We start from the raw sequence: 13,816 nt of genomic DNA on the forward strand, positions 1-13,816 counted from the left end.
TCTCTGAAAAAAGATACACCCGACAATTTTTCGACGGGATACCACACCACACCCCAATGTTTTGCGAATTTAATGTCTGTTCATGGAACACATGTGGGTTCTCTGAAGATTACATTTTGTAATTTTGACTGTTAACATATCCGCTAAAATGAAAGCAAGTTTCATCGCTGAATGACATATCTGTTCTTCTTTAGAACAGATATGTCATTTCGAATGAAACTTCTAAACCGCAAAAAATACTGCCTTCTTTTCTCCTTATCAGGTTCTTGAAGATGATGATTTACGTTAATCCAGTACTTTAGAACTTTAGTAACCTTATGAACACTTCTGTAAAATAGCCCAATCTGGTTAGAAAGTTTTCGAAGAGACTTCTTTTGGAGAACGAAGATGTGTTTCATTTATCGTCTGCAGGTTGTCATCGGTTAAAACACTTGGAAGGTCGATACGCTTACAGTCATGCACGCTACCTATATCCTGAAAACGATTAAATAAACGACTGATAATAGATTTGTTTGGCACATTAGCATCTAGAAAAGCATTTAAAAAATCTTCTTGACAGTTACCGTACGATTTTGATTTGCAGTAACACACAACAATAAAGACGAGTTGTTCTTGCGTAAAAGACACTGCTGCTTGGACTAAACAAACTGTTTGGTGTCACGCCTACAATTGGCCGGTGGCGTGTTTTAACAGTGCTACCATACAATAATCTGTCACACAAAAAATTATTCTAATTAAAATATATTTTAGAAATTTAAGTATTATTCCTACAAAGCATACTTTATTTATTCGGTGACTATTTATATAGGAAAAGAAAACGTGAGCGCAGCATTATTATATCCATGCCATTCATTGCTTATTTTAAACCTTTTTAACACTCAACTAGAATTACTATATCTTCAGCAAATCGTAGCCTCTTTATCTTTTCATCTTCACTGTTACTCCGGATCTTAATTATTCTTTAACAACATTAACTGCTAGTTCTATGTAAAGATTAAAAAGAAACGGGGATAAGGAACATCATTGTCGGACTCCCTTTTTTATTACAGCCTCTTTCTTATATTCTTTGATTACTACTGTTGCAGTTTAATTCCTGTAAATGTTAGCAATTGTTCTCCTATATCTATACTTGAAACCTACATTTTTTTAAATGCTGAACATTTTATTCCAATCTACGTTATTAAATGTCTTTTCTATGTCTATAAATGCCAAATATGTTGGTTTGTTTTTCTTTAATTTTCCTTCTACTATTAATCTGAGCGCTAAAATTGTCCCTATTCTTTTCCTGAAACCAAATTGGTCTTTTGACTAAATAAATATAAATTAGAAATTTTTCGTTTTTGATAGAATGTAAATTAACAATTTGATTATTTTATTTATTATTTTTAAATAAATTTTATGTCAAAGTAGCTAAAATTTCTATAGTTTAGAAAAAAAAAATTGACTGAAAAATTTGAAGATGAATAAAAATATTTGTAATTACTCCTTACGCATTATTTAATAGTTAAATTTCTTTCTCATGTTTCAAGGTGTGAAACAACTGGGAAAATGAAAAATTTTCTTAAATTCTAAAATAAAAAAATATGTTCTTTAAGAAAAAATAAATCACGAACTTTTAATTTCCAATATACCTATAAAATTAAACTTTCTAAAGAATAATGTATCATATATGCTAGTAGCTTAAAATTCAATGTACTAATACAGAATATAAAAAATTCCATCATTATCTGGTGTTTTTTCTCGTGGTAGGTCTCTTATGTCCTACGAGTACAAGACTATCTCGGGTATGCCGCCGGCGTAGTGGTGGGATATGCACCCCTGGAACTCTACGTTCAGAATAAAGAAGAGATATACAGAGGGGCAAATAAGGCGAATACGGAAGTGCGCTTGTCTACAGGTAGTAGGAGAGATGGGATCAGTCGACGAAGGGCAGATGGATCCCGGATCTCAAAAGCTGGCTGTGTCGCAATCACAGAAAACTGGAGTACGAGCTGGCCTAGTTCACTATCGGTCACGGGTGATTTAAGGTATAAGTATGTCTGCGGACGATGAGACCCTCTGCATATTGTGGTTATCGCGGAGAGAAAGGTATTGCAGAATACATGTCATTCTATTTTATTCGGTTTCTGATGCGTAGGGAAGCACGCCGAAGAGAATTGGTTGCGCCTACCCCAGAGATTATCAATAGGTCTATGCTTTAGGTCGAGCGATCATGGCACGAAACGTTGTTTAAGATTATCCAGGCAAAGATAGAAAAAAAATTGCAGGAATGAGGAATTCCTCTTTAATTCGCCTTAAATCTTCTTTAAGGCTATGATTATATCAAAACAAGGTACCTTACACCACCGCCGTCTTCATTCACAGTTTATACGGACGGATTAAAAAACATTAATTCTTTGGCTGTACTTTCGTTATTGACAATAGAACATACATGTTTGGTCTTCCCAGCATCATCAGTGTTTTCGTTGGGGAGCTATATGCTACTAATAAGTCCCTAAATATAATTAGCCCAACATTCCGACATGGACTTTGCTGTTCAGATTTCATGAATGGCTTGTAAGTCGTTACTGATGTGTACTCCAGACATCCTGTTGTCGGTAATATACAATCATCTCTGAAATAACTGAACGTAATACAACTGTGAGCTTCTCCTGAAGGCAAAACTCAATACTACCTCTCGGGGTGAATTTACTGATGTAGGTGTCCCTCGGGGTATCTGCATCGGTGGCATCTCACGTGGCCGGGCTGAACACTGTGGAATTTTATCAGTTTGAGGGCAAGAAGATGTCCTCCGTTAAAGCCATTGTTGGCAGTGAACGGAGGGGGTGGTGTAGCGACCTGACACGCTACGAGGCGGGATCTTCTCCCCTCAGGGGGGAATTGAGATGTAAGCTTCTCCTGAATTCCCAGCCATATTGGAAAAGCAATAAGCACGCTGATCGTGCATCAAAAGAGGCTTGTTCGTAACCTCCTTTTACTAATCGCGTTGTTTCGAATGATTTTATGTGTTTTCTCTAGAGTGTGGTTTGAGGTGAGTGACAGAATGAATGGAATGCTGCCATTAATAATAAACTTTGTCCAATTATGGACACTCTGTCACCCTGGAGCTCTTCATATAGGAATAACCGTCGTGAGGCGGTTATTATTCGCCGTTTCCAATAAGGGGACACTTAGCTCACTCGTGAATATCTGATGACTCAGACTGACGCACCCGTTTGTGTTCGTTGCGGCTGCCAAAGATCGACCCATCACAACTTGTGAACTATGTCTGTTAAGCTTCTTTGCACTGGAAATTTAAATTTGAGTCTAACATCATATATATTTAAAAAAATAATGAGACGATTTTATCCAATGTTTTATGTTTTTTAAGGGCCGTTTATTTATAGTCAAATATTTGAGTTTTCTATAGTATTTTCAGCTATTTGTGTCATCTGGCGAATGGTAAATTTATTGTTTTAATTTAAACTATTAATGTAATATCTCGTTATGATCATATTTCGCTTTTAACACACGTCACAGGCGTTTTTAATTTATGCTCTTTTTATATTATTGGGGTTTTTAGTTTTTAATACAATTTTATTTTTATTTGTTTACTACATAGATATCGTGTCCGGATGCTGATAACGACACTTCCCTGTGCACTCAGGAAAAAAGTATCCATCTATCCTTATCCAAAAGTTTCCTTGTAGTTTCCAATTTCCACCTCATGTATTAACCTCATCCTTCTTTTTTCTTGTTTCCTTTCTCCTTCTCTTGATCCTTTCAATAAAAAATCCAACTTGGTGATTTTTGATAACATTATAAAAAATTGTTAATCTACCATAGGTTCTGCAAAAGTAGATATTTTAAATTAAGAATATACTTTTTAACTGCCATAGGTTTTATCCAAATAACCAAATGTGTAATATGCATGGAAGGGAGATATCTATATTTTCTCTAATTTAATCTACGAAACCAAATAACGACAAGAAAATTCTACCCACCTGTCTACCTCTTTACTGTTTTCTCCTTTTCTAATTGATAACTATCGTACAGTACTTAGACAATTACTGCAAGAACAAACTGAATTACTAAATTAAATTAGTTTCTACTATACACATCTAGTGAAAGTCCATTCTATTCGTAAAGTCCAATTGATAGTTACAAGTGCTCTTATGTTTTAATAAGAGTGGTAGAGATGTAACTTCAAGTATGTTTAAATGTAGTGTCCTTGAGTTGTTAAATTATTTACTCACAAACTGTTAGTTCTTTACAAATGATCAATCAATTTAATATAAGGAAAATATTAATTATATCAAATATTTACGTATTTATAAATATTATACACAATATAAATACTCATAACATACTTTGAATAAAAATGTAACGCAGGTGTGATAAAATATGTTTTTTTTTATATGGTTTTCATATGTTTGAAATCCTGTATAGGTCAACGTAGTAATTGAAATTTGAGACACTTCCCGATATCCAATAAAGATGAAATTTTCCCCACAACTTTGGTACTGATCACAATATAATATAGCATTTTTAATAACGTTCTAAATAGAATATGGTGGATATTATGAAAATATATTTCTTTGTTTACATACGGATAAATCATATGTTTCGGTAACTAATGGAATGTTTTGGCAGCAAAACGATTTTGTTACAACAAAATGGATTTTTTTTTTAACCTCCGGATCCATCAGGCATTCTTCAGAAGATGAGATGAATGGTTGTAGCGTGTGTGAAAATGCCATGTCTGACCGAGATTCGAACCCGGGACAAATGGATTTGTTACTATAATCTATCGTTACTAATTTTTTATTGTAATTTATCTAATTTTCTTACAACAAAGCGATTTGTTATCGTAAACACGAGTAAATAAATTTTGTGATTTTGAATTTTGATTTTTTTGAATATTGTATTTTTTAGTACGGGCGGGAAACTAAAAAGTAAAACATAAATAAATTTAAAAAAAACTTAAAGCAACGGTTTTTAAAAAAAATAGAAACTGCTCTATAGAGTAGAAAATAATCTTTCAGTGATTATAAGATAATCAAAATAATTTTCAACATTTGTAAAAAGAAAACCATTGTATGCTCATTAAATATTACAAAAGAATCCTAGTACGTGTTCTGTGAGAATCCATAAAAGGTAAAAATTTGAACATAAATTAAAATGATTAGACAATGTAATATTTTATGAGCGCACAATGGTTTTCTTTTACAAATGTTGAGAAGTATTTTGATTATCTTATAATCACTGAGAAATTAATTTTTACTTTTTAGAGCAATTTCGATTTTTAAAAAACCGTTGCTTAAATTTATTTCAAAATTCATTTCGATCAAAGTGAAATTCTAATTTTAAAATATGTCAATTTTTTTTCGTTAATAAAAAAAAAATTACCGTAATCATTTAATGACACCATAATAAAAAAAGAAATCCCTTTCGGTACGCCGGAAGGCGGAGGTAGATTTCACCGGTGGTAAAAGAGGAGATAAAAAGTTTTCCACCTTAAAGTTAAGAAAAACTTCAAATTTCCTCAATACAACAATGGATGATGTGAAAAAAAAGTTTCACATGTTTAACATACAACAAGCTCCATCTTTTTTTAATTCCAGCAATATTTTGGTCATCCCTTGCCGTAAGGGTTGATCATATCAAAAATCGTTTCAGACAAAAATTTTAAGTAATGTTTAGAGGACTAACGACCACATTAAACCGATTCGATACTTGCCTAATAAGGAAGGTATGAATTTTATGTCTTCAAAACCCCATTTTTTTAATCCCCTGGCCCAATAGTTGGTAATATCAAAAAACTACTGACGTAATTTTTCGGCCCTCAATCCCAGAATATTAAGAAATTTAACCAAGTTCGATATTTTACTTGATAAGAAAGTTATAGCGATATTTTGTTTTTTCGAAAAGAACCCCAATTTTCATTCCCGTGGTCCGATTTTTCCGATTAACGACCAATAGTTTGAGTCATTATATTTTATGTATCAATTTGAAATTGATTGGCGCAAAATTAGGTCAGTTATCGTGTCCACAAGAAAGTGAAATATATATATATATATATATGAAATTTTGAGCTGAAGTTGGTTTTGAGGTCTGGGGGATTTTAAAAGCGAAGGTATGTGGAAATTTTCCGTAAATCGAATCATAGTACTCATTACAATAGGTAGCTTTCTTGTGAAATCTATCTAAACCGAGTTATAATTTTTTTTATTAATATAATAGTAATACAATAGATTTTATTCATTATAATTATTACGTTGAAAGGACTAACAATTTATTAATTCATGAGCAAATACCAAATTTACAAGTAATTAAATAAATTTACTTGTGTATATTGACTCTGCGTTATACTACGATGGATATTGGATGTTTTTAAATAGGGCGAATAGTATATACACGCTGAAATTTGTAACATTTTTTTACTATATATATATATATATATATATATATATATATATATATATATATATATATGTGTGTGTGTGTGTGTGTGTGTGTAATTTTAAAAGTAATATTTTTAATTTTTCATATTTTAATTATGTTATTTTACATAAGTATACTGATAGTTCTGATGATCTGGAAGTACTTCTGACAAAAAGTTTTTCTTTTTTTTTAAGAGTATCTGGTGGTATAAATATTTTATATATATATATATATATATATATATATATATATATAATTACATATATTGCTTTAACTTTTACCCATTAAACGTAATGGATACAAATTAAAATAATAATAATAACAAATACACAACGGTTAATAAAATAAATAGTGGTAATAAAATTAATGCATTGTTTGTGGTAGTAGATTGTTAGAAAAATACTTTTTATCTATCAGTTATGATAATTTTTTTAATAAATAAAATTTTCTAGGAATGACCTCCTCCCTCGCCAATCGTAAAAATCAAAATTTACCATATATATGAATTAAAGCAATAAACTCTGCAATAAGTAAAAAAAAATAGTTTGGAAGATTCTTGCAATGGTTATAACACTTAATTAATCGTAAATAATACACAGTGAATAAAATTTGTACAAAATATATTTCATAGGAAGAGTATTTATAGGTAGTATATATAATAAATAAATTCTACTTAATTTTCAGTTTTAACTTTCAGCATATAATAATGATTTATTATAACAAACAAATATAGTAAAACTTCCATTTTCGTGTGTTCTCTTCAGGATCATACCGGTGACTAAATATGGAAAATTAAAAATTTTGAATTCATGAACGTATTTTACAAAATAATAATTTTTTTTTTTGTGGAGAGAGGGTGGTAGAAATGGATTTACGCATGCAGTGCCGGGATTCCACTGGTGAATTTATCAAACCGTCATCAGTAAACTACCGGCTAAAACCACCTTCCTTTCTACCAGGACTCGACCCGGAACCGTTTTACACATTATGCCGATTCCTCCTAACCTAGCCTGAGAAGACTGCTAACTAATTTTCACCTGGCTCAGGACTATCCAGGTTGTTCTTGGTCCTGAGAATACTCCCGACGAATCAGGCCACACTCTCCTAGCTGATCAGATCACAGAGCATCATTGTAATCACGTTGTGAGGGCTCAGTGCTCCAAAATCCGCCTCTACACCCTCCTCATCTGCCACCCACCAAGCCGATTTGAAAAAGGTATGCTAGGTATCGTCCCGTACATCGGGCAATATAGGAAGTGGGAGGATTGCGCTTTCTCTATGGCATGGAGATAAGCGCGGAAGTACCCATGACCCGTTAAAAATTGGGTCATGTATTACATCACCTCTCCGTGCCATCACTCTGTCTATGGTCTGATCAGAGGGATAAGCCTCGCGTTCCATCGTCCTCAGTTATCACGATCGTAGCTCAGTTGCCAGGCGAGGAACGTACGAGTCCGTTCCTCCTCGGCGATAGTCTCCCGGTCGTCGCCCACCCATCGAATCCTATAGGCCGCCTGGCGTTCCCGTTCTAAAAGAACAATGTGTACATCGCCGGTGACCACCAGAACGGTAGGCTCGGAAAACGTCGGATACGCGGAAGCGACTTGCATACGTTGCACCTGTGCTAACCGCTTTTGGTTTCTCTCAAATCTTAACGCCTGAGCCCTTAATTCCGTCCCGTACAACAGGACAGAATGCACCGAAATCAGAAGCGGGGCGTCTGCTGACCTTCGGTCCGTCGACATTGATAATAATAATCGTTATTATCATAGTAATAATACTAAAATGCAAATGTAAGTAATGTGTAGTATAATTACTGAATAAAAAATAAGACTTGACCGTAAACGGTTATTAAAGTGAATTGTAAAAAAGAACTTGTTCTGTAAAACGTTTTACGAAAAATATTTTCTTAAAATCTATAAAACTGGATGAAAATTTTGATTATTAAACAATTATCAGTATTAGATACTGAAAAAAATAGTATAAATAAGGAAATAAATAAACGTATAACAAAGTAGCGTCTCGGTCTTTCATGCGGAGATCCCGGGTTCGAATTCCGATCATGCTTGTCATTTTTATACGCTACAAAATTTCACTATCATTTCACGTACACAAGCTTTAAACTTATGTGGCGAAATTACCAAGCAGAAAATTATGAAGCAGCAAAAAATATTATATATACTTAAATAATAAAAGTCTAATAAATGAACAAACGAAATTTTAAATTAAGTATTATTCAAACAATTATTAAACAATAATTTTGATATCATATTAATATACATAACAATTGTGACCTTCATTCTGACCTGACGGATAACGTTAACTTTATTTTACCTTTTGATGATCAACTGTTATATTTCTATAAAATTAAATTTAGTACAATTAATGATATGTGAAGTAAATAATTATAATGTATAACACGTCGTTGTTCCTGAGGATGGATTAATAATCCGAAAGCGCTAGAACATTACTATTAAAGAAAGTTGGTAAGTGGAAACTATTATATAAATAATTAATCAAGCAAACCTGACGATGGAAAGATATTTTTGAAACATGTTACACTATACATAGAAGGTTGTAAAATATATATTTAATTAAGATATTAATATAATAAATCAGATGGTAAATATTTATTTATATTTTATTATTTAAAATTAGTTTCTTATTCATAGGAAAGAATAAATAATTTTATCATAAAAAAATTATGTTAATCAATTTTTTTTAATGAAAATAAGTTCTTTCCTTTAAACTGTAAACGAAGTATTTTAATACAATTAAATTAAAAAAAAAAAAAAAAAAAGGAAAAACATGGTAAATGATACAAAAAGTATTCCATATTAATAACAGAAAATTTTTTTAACAAATTAGAAAGTTAAAACGACAGACAAACGTTCATTTATATTACATTGTCTTTTTTTTCTAAGCACCATTCGTTCAGAAAGACGTTGACAGTGAATAAATAAAAAAAGAAAAAAGAAAGAAAAACAGTACAAAAAGAGTATGAAAGAGTTGACACTGAGGAATTTAAAAACGAATTTTACTTTAATACAACATGCAGTTACGCCATTAATCACTTTATAAAAATAAAAAATAAATAAAAGAAATCTAACAAATAAACAATACCTTTTAAATAATTTATTTAGGAATGAATTATTAAACGTTTCTATTATTATATAATACATTAGGATATATATTTAAGGACAAAGTGGAATTATTTATTGGATTTTGGTAATTTTTTTTTTAATGTATTAAGTAACCTAGAATTAATGTTAAATAACTAGCAAAAATTATTCATTTGTATTATACGCTCGTCTATTGTGAGGGTTGGAGTTTAACAGTGTAATAGTTTTAAAATAAAACTAATTATATATATAATATATATATATATATATATATATATATATATATATATATATATATATATATATATATATATATATGAACACAATTGAAAGTTTGATAAAACACATTAACGAAATGAACATTACGGAACTTCACAAAACATAACCTTTCCCTTTCCTTTTTCCCCTTTCCAAGTTTCTATTTTACCATATTCCCTTTCACCATATTTCCATTTCCTCTAATTTTCCTATTCGTTCATCTACTTCTCTACCCCTTCCTTTCTCCTTCCCCTTCGCCTCTTTCCCATTATCTATGTTCTCCTTTCCTCTTTCCATTTCTTTTCCCATTTTTCCTTATCCCGTCTTCCATTTTTTCCATTTTCCCCTTCTTCCCTTTTTCTTTTTCGATTTTTCCCTTTCTCCCTTTTTCCCCACCCATAAATTTTTCCCGTAGTTTTTTAGTTTATAGTGGACATACATATTGGAAACATTATGTGGAATCGTAAAATATTTAGTGTAGCGTGTGTTGCTTTTACGTCCAACAGATAAGCCTTTTTTAAAAAAAGCATGTTTTTACCTGTTAGAGGTGGGACATCTACATAATAGTAGGTATATAAATAGCAGGTATATAGAAACACACTCGTATTCGAATGGAACGTTGTTACAAAATTTCAAAGCAATCGGTGAAGAACTTTCAGAAATTTAAGATTTTGAACAAACGAACATTTACATATGTATATATACAGAGTGTCCCATATAAAAAGCAACCCATCAATCACTCATCCATGAAATTTCAAAAGTCAAGCTTACTCCCCTACTCGTTACTGAAATGGACTCGTCCAACATCTGAACATCGCCGCGATGCAGTAGAACACTACCGATAGTAACAACAATGCAATCATAAAGTTCAGTGTATTGCTACAGACAAGATGGTGTTTTCGCTAGATGAACGTGTTTTCATTGTCGAGTCGTACTTCAGTACGAAATCAGTGGTTGCAGTGCAAGATTTGTTTCGCCATAAGTACCCGGATAAACCAGCTCCTAAAAAAACATCAGTATTAAGGTTAGTTGCAAAATTTAGAGAGACCGCTTCTGTTAATAACAAGGAACACAAAAGATCTGCGTCAGTGTTGAATACAGATACAGTCACTGAAATCAAAGACCGATTACTCGCCTCGCCAAATAAATCGATCAGACGTTTGTCTGCTGAAATTAATTTGTCTAAATCAACTGTTCATCGGACGACCAAACGATTAAAATTACGACTTTATCGCATTCAAACGGTTTATCGACTTCTTGAGCCCGACAAAGAAAAACGGCTACAATATTGTCAACGATTCCGTCGATTTCTGCGCGAGGGAATTAATGTTATGGATTCGTTATTTTTCACAGATGAAGCACGGTTTTGTTTGGATGGCTAGGTAAACAGCCAAAACAGTAGAATTTGTAGCGCTGAAAATCCCCACGTTTATCACGAAAAACAATTACACCCGCAGAAGTTGGGCGTGTGGTGCGCGATATCGTGGAAGAAACCAATCGGTCCTATTTTTTTCGAGTACACCATTAATGCAGAACGATATCAGGATATTTTATTTCACTTCATCGCACTCTTAGAAGAGACAGACACTGCCGGCTACAAAATGACGGTGCGACATCGCACTATGCAGGTTCAACTTCTGATTTCGTTGAGGAATTCTTTGGTAATCGTGTTATCGGTCGAGGCTTGTTGTCACCAAGATCTCCAGATTTGACTGCGGCGGATTTTTTTTCTACGGGGTTACCTCAAAGAAAAAGCCTACAGCAACAAACCACGAACAATTGAAAGTCAATATTGAACAAGCTGTATTAAATATCCAGCCACAAACTTTTAAAAAAGTTGCAAGAAACGCTGTAAAAAGAATTGAAGCTTGTATTCAAGAAGATGACGGCCACTTCCAACATTTACTCTAATTGTAAGGTAATGGATGGTTATAATAAAAATTAAATTTACATTTACACATGCCTTTTTATTATTTCAATACCTACCAATATAAGGTTGGGTTGCGTTTTATATGGGACAACCTGGTATATATATATATATGTACTAGTATCTCCCATCTAACTGGCTACGCCCACGTTAAATACGCATATAGAACATCAAAAATTGAAAATAATTTTTATATGTGTGGACTGTTACTCAGAATTATCGCTTATTCAAACTTATCGGATAAAATAAAATGTTCACATAAAGAATGTTTATCTAAAGAAAAATATTATTGAAATCAGGATATTGAGGTTTTACAAAAACTACTTTGGCCCTAGCACAACAAAATCCAGGATAATAATCATTGCATTTTTTGGTATTGGAATGATTACAAATCACCAATTTTACCCATTCAAATATTTTTGGGATATAGATATTCAATTTCGGGGTTGTAATCAAAAGCTGATTTGAGATCTAACATGTTTCTTTGCCGTGCTTATAACATTGCTTTTCAAGACTTTGAGATCTCACTGGGATGCATTCACGTTGTCAACGATCATAAATTTTAGTAACGTACAAGTTCTTCTTTCTATTGATGATTTCGCCGATCTAGGTATTATGAAAATATTAAGACATAACTGAAAGTGAATCTATGTAGATTGTGTGTATGGCTTACACTGATGGAAATTCTTAGTTCAGGATATAAAAATCTACTGAGGGCTGCACTGATTACGTCAGAATAAGTGGTGCCAGATTAGCCAATGATAATACTGAAGGGACCCGGCACCGCGTCGCGGCGAACTGGGCGTGGTGCGTTAGTATTGCCCTTTTGGGTCCCCAGAGGGGCAATATTGATAAAGAACTCTCAAAAAGAGCTAACCGGTAGGCCGACCTGCCTTGCCGGTATATAGCCGGTAGGTGGGGAGGCCTATTTGAGTTTAAAGACACTCCCCTGGGCGGCGTAATACCAACAAGTCGGTCCGGCCCAGGGGAGCTGAGAGAAAAAAAAAAGATTAGCCAATGATATTAAATTTAGTAAAGACATAGTAAGTTTCTGAAGAAGTCGATATCAATATCGAAATTCAATATTCCATCAGACCATCAAAACATTGTTACATATAATTATATATCGACATTCTTTTTAATTTTATTATCTAATTTTTTTTTTAGTTACATTACGATTATAATACAAATCGATTTTTACAAACAATGATATTAAATTTAGTTAACTGCGAATGGAGCGCGGACTAGACAGCATCGGAGAACAGGCCTTGTAGATGACAGCTGGTGAGTGGGGTGCGCTGCCTCGCTTGCAGTGTAGTGGTGTGCTTCGCTTTGCTGACTGAACGATAGAAAAAGTCCTCTACTGAGGTGAAGAGTGAAGAGTCAACGACCTGTCTAAATGAGTTTTGTTTGGTTGCATATGTAAAGAATTACGAATACTTCCAACATTGATGTTTAAACGAAAGTGATGCTTGATATGCCGAGTGAATAACAGTGGACAGGCCATTTAATTATTAGTACCATTACTGTTCTTCTGGCTTTTATGTTTTTACATGTTTGTAAATTTCTTTGTTTAACCCTCTTACACCGTAATGGAAGACCAATACCAAAAAATAAATCGTTTTGTGGTACGAGCATATGTTAATATTTTTTTTTTTTTAGATTAACACTGTTGAACAGTTATTTAAGATGTACTATGGATTATGTTTGAAACTATTTATCTATTCAAACCATAAAATAACTTCCATTCTTGTCAGGATTGTTGTAGCCTGAAGTTTTTAAAGGTCAAAATTTTGGTTTATCAGTGCTCCTTTAAAGTGACATTTCACAACTTTACCCTTTCAATTTAAAATTTTTGAGTTGTCTCTAAAAATGGCCGCTGGGTGGCCTCTTGGAGATAGGTGGTTCATTAACCAAAAATACATCCTTTAAGATAAAAATATTTGTTAAATTACCTTTTTCTATATTTAATGATTGAAAAGATATTTAAACGTTTCCATACTTTAAATATACTAACACACACACACACACAACCAAACAACTATTTTTTTATTTTAATTTTCATTTTGACACTATAATTAAAAAC

This window comes from Lycorma delicatula, chromosome 11, assembly GCF_047948215.1.
Source record: "Lycorma delicatula isolate Av1 chromosome 11, ASM4794821v1, whole genome shotgun sequence".
Classification (NCBI taxonomy): Eukaryota; Metazoa; Arthropoda; class Insecta; order Hemiptera; family Fulgoridae; genus Lycorma; species Lycorma delicatula.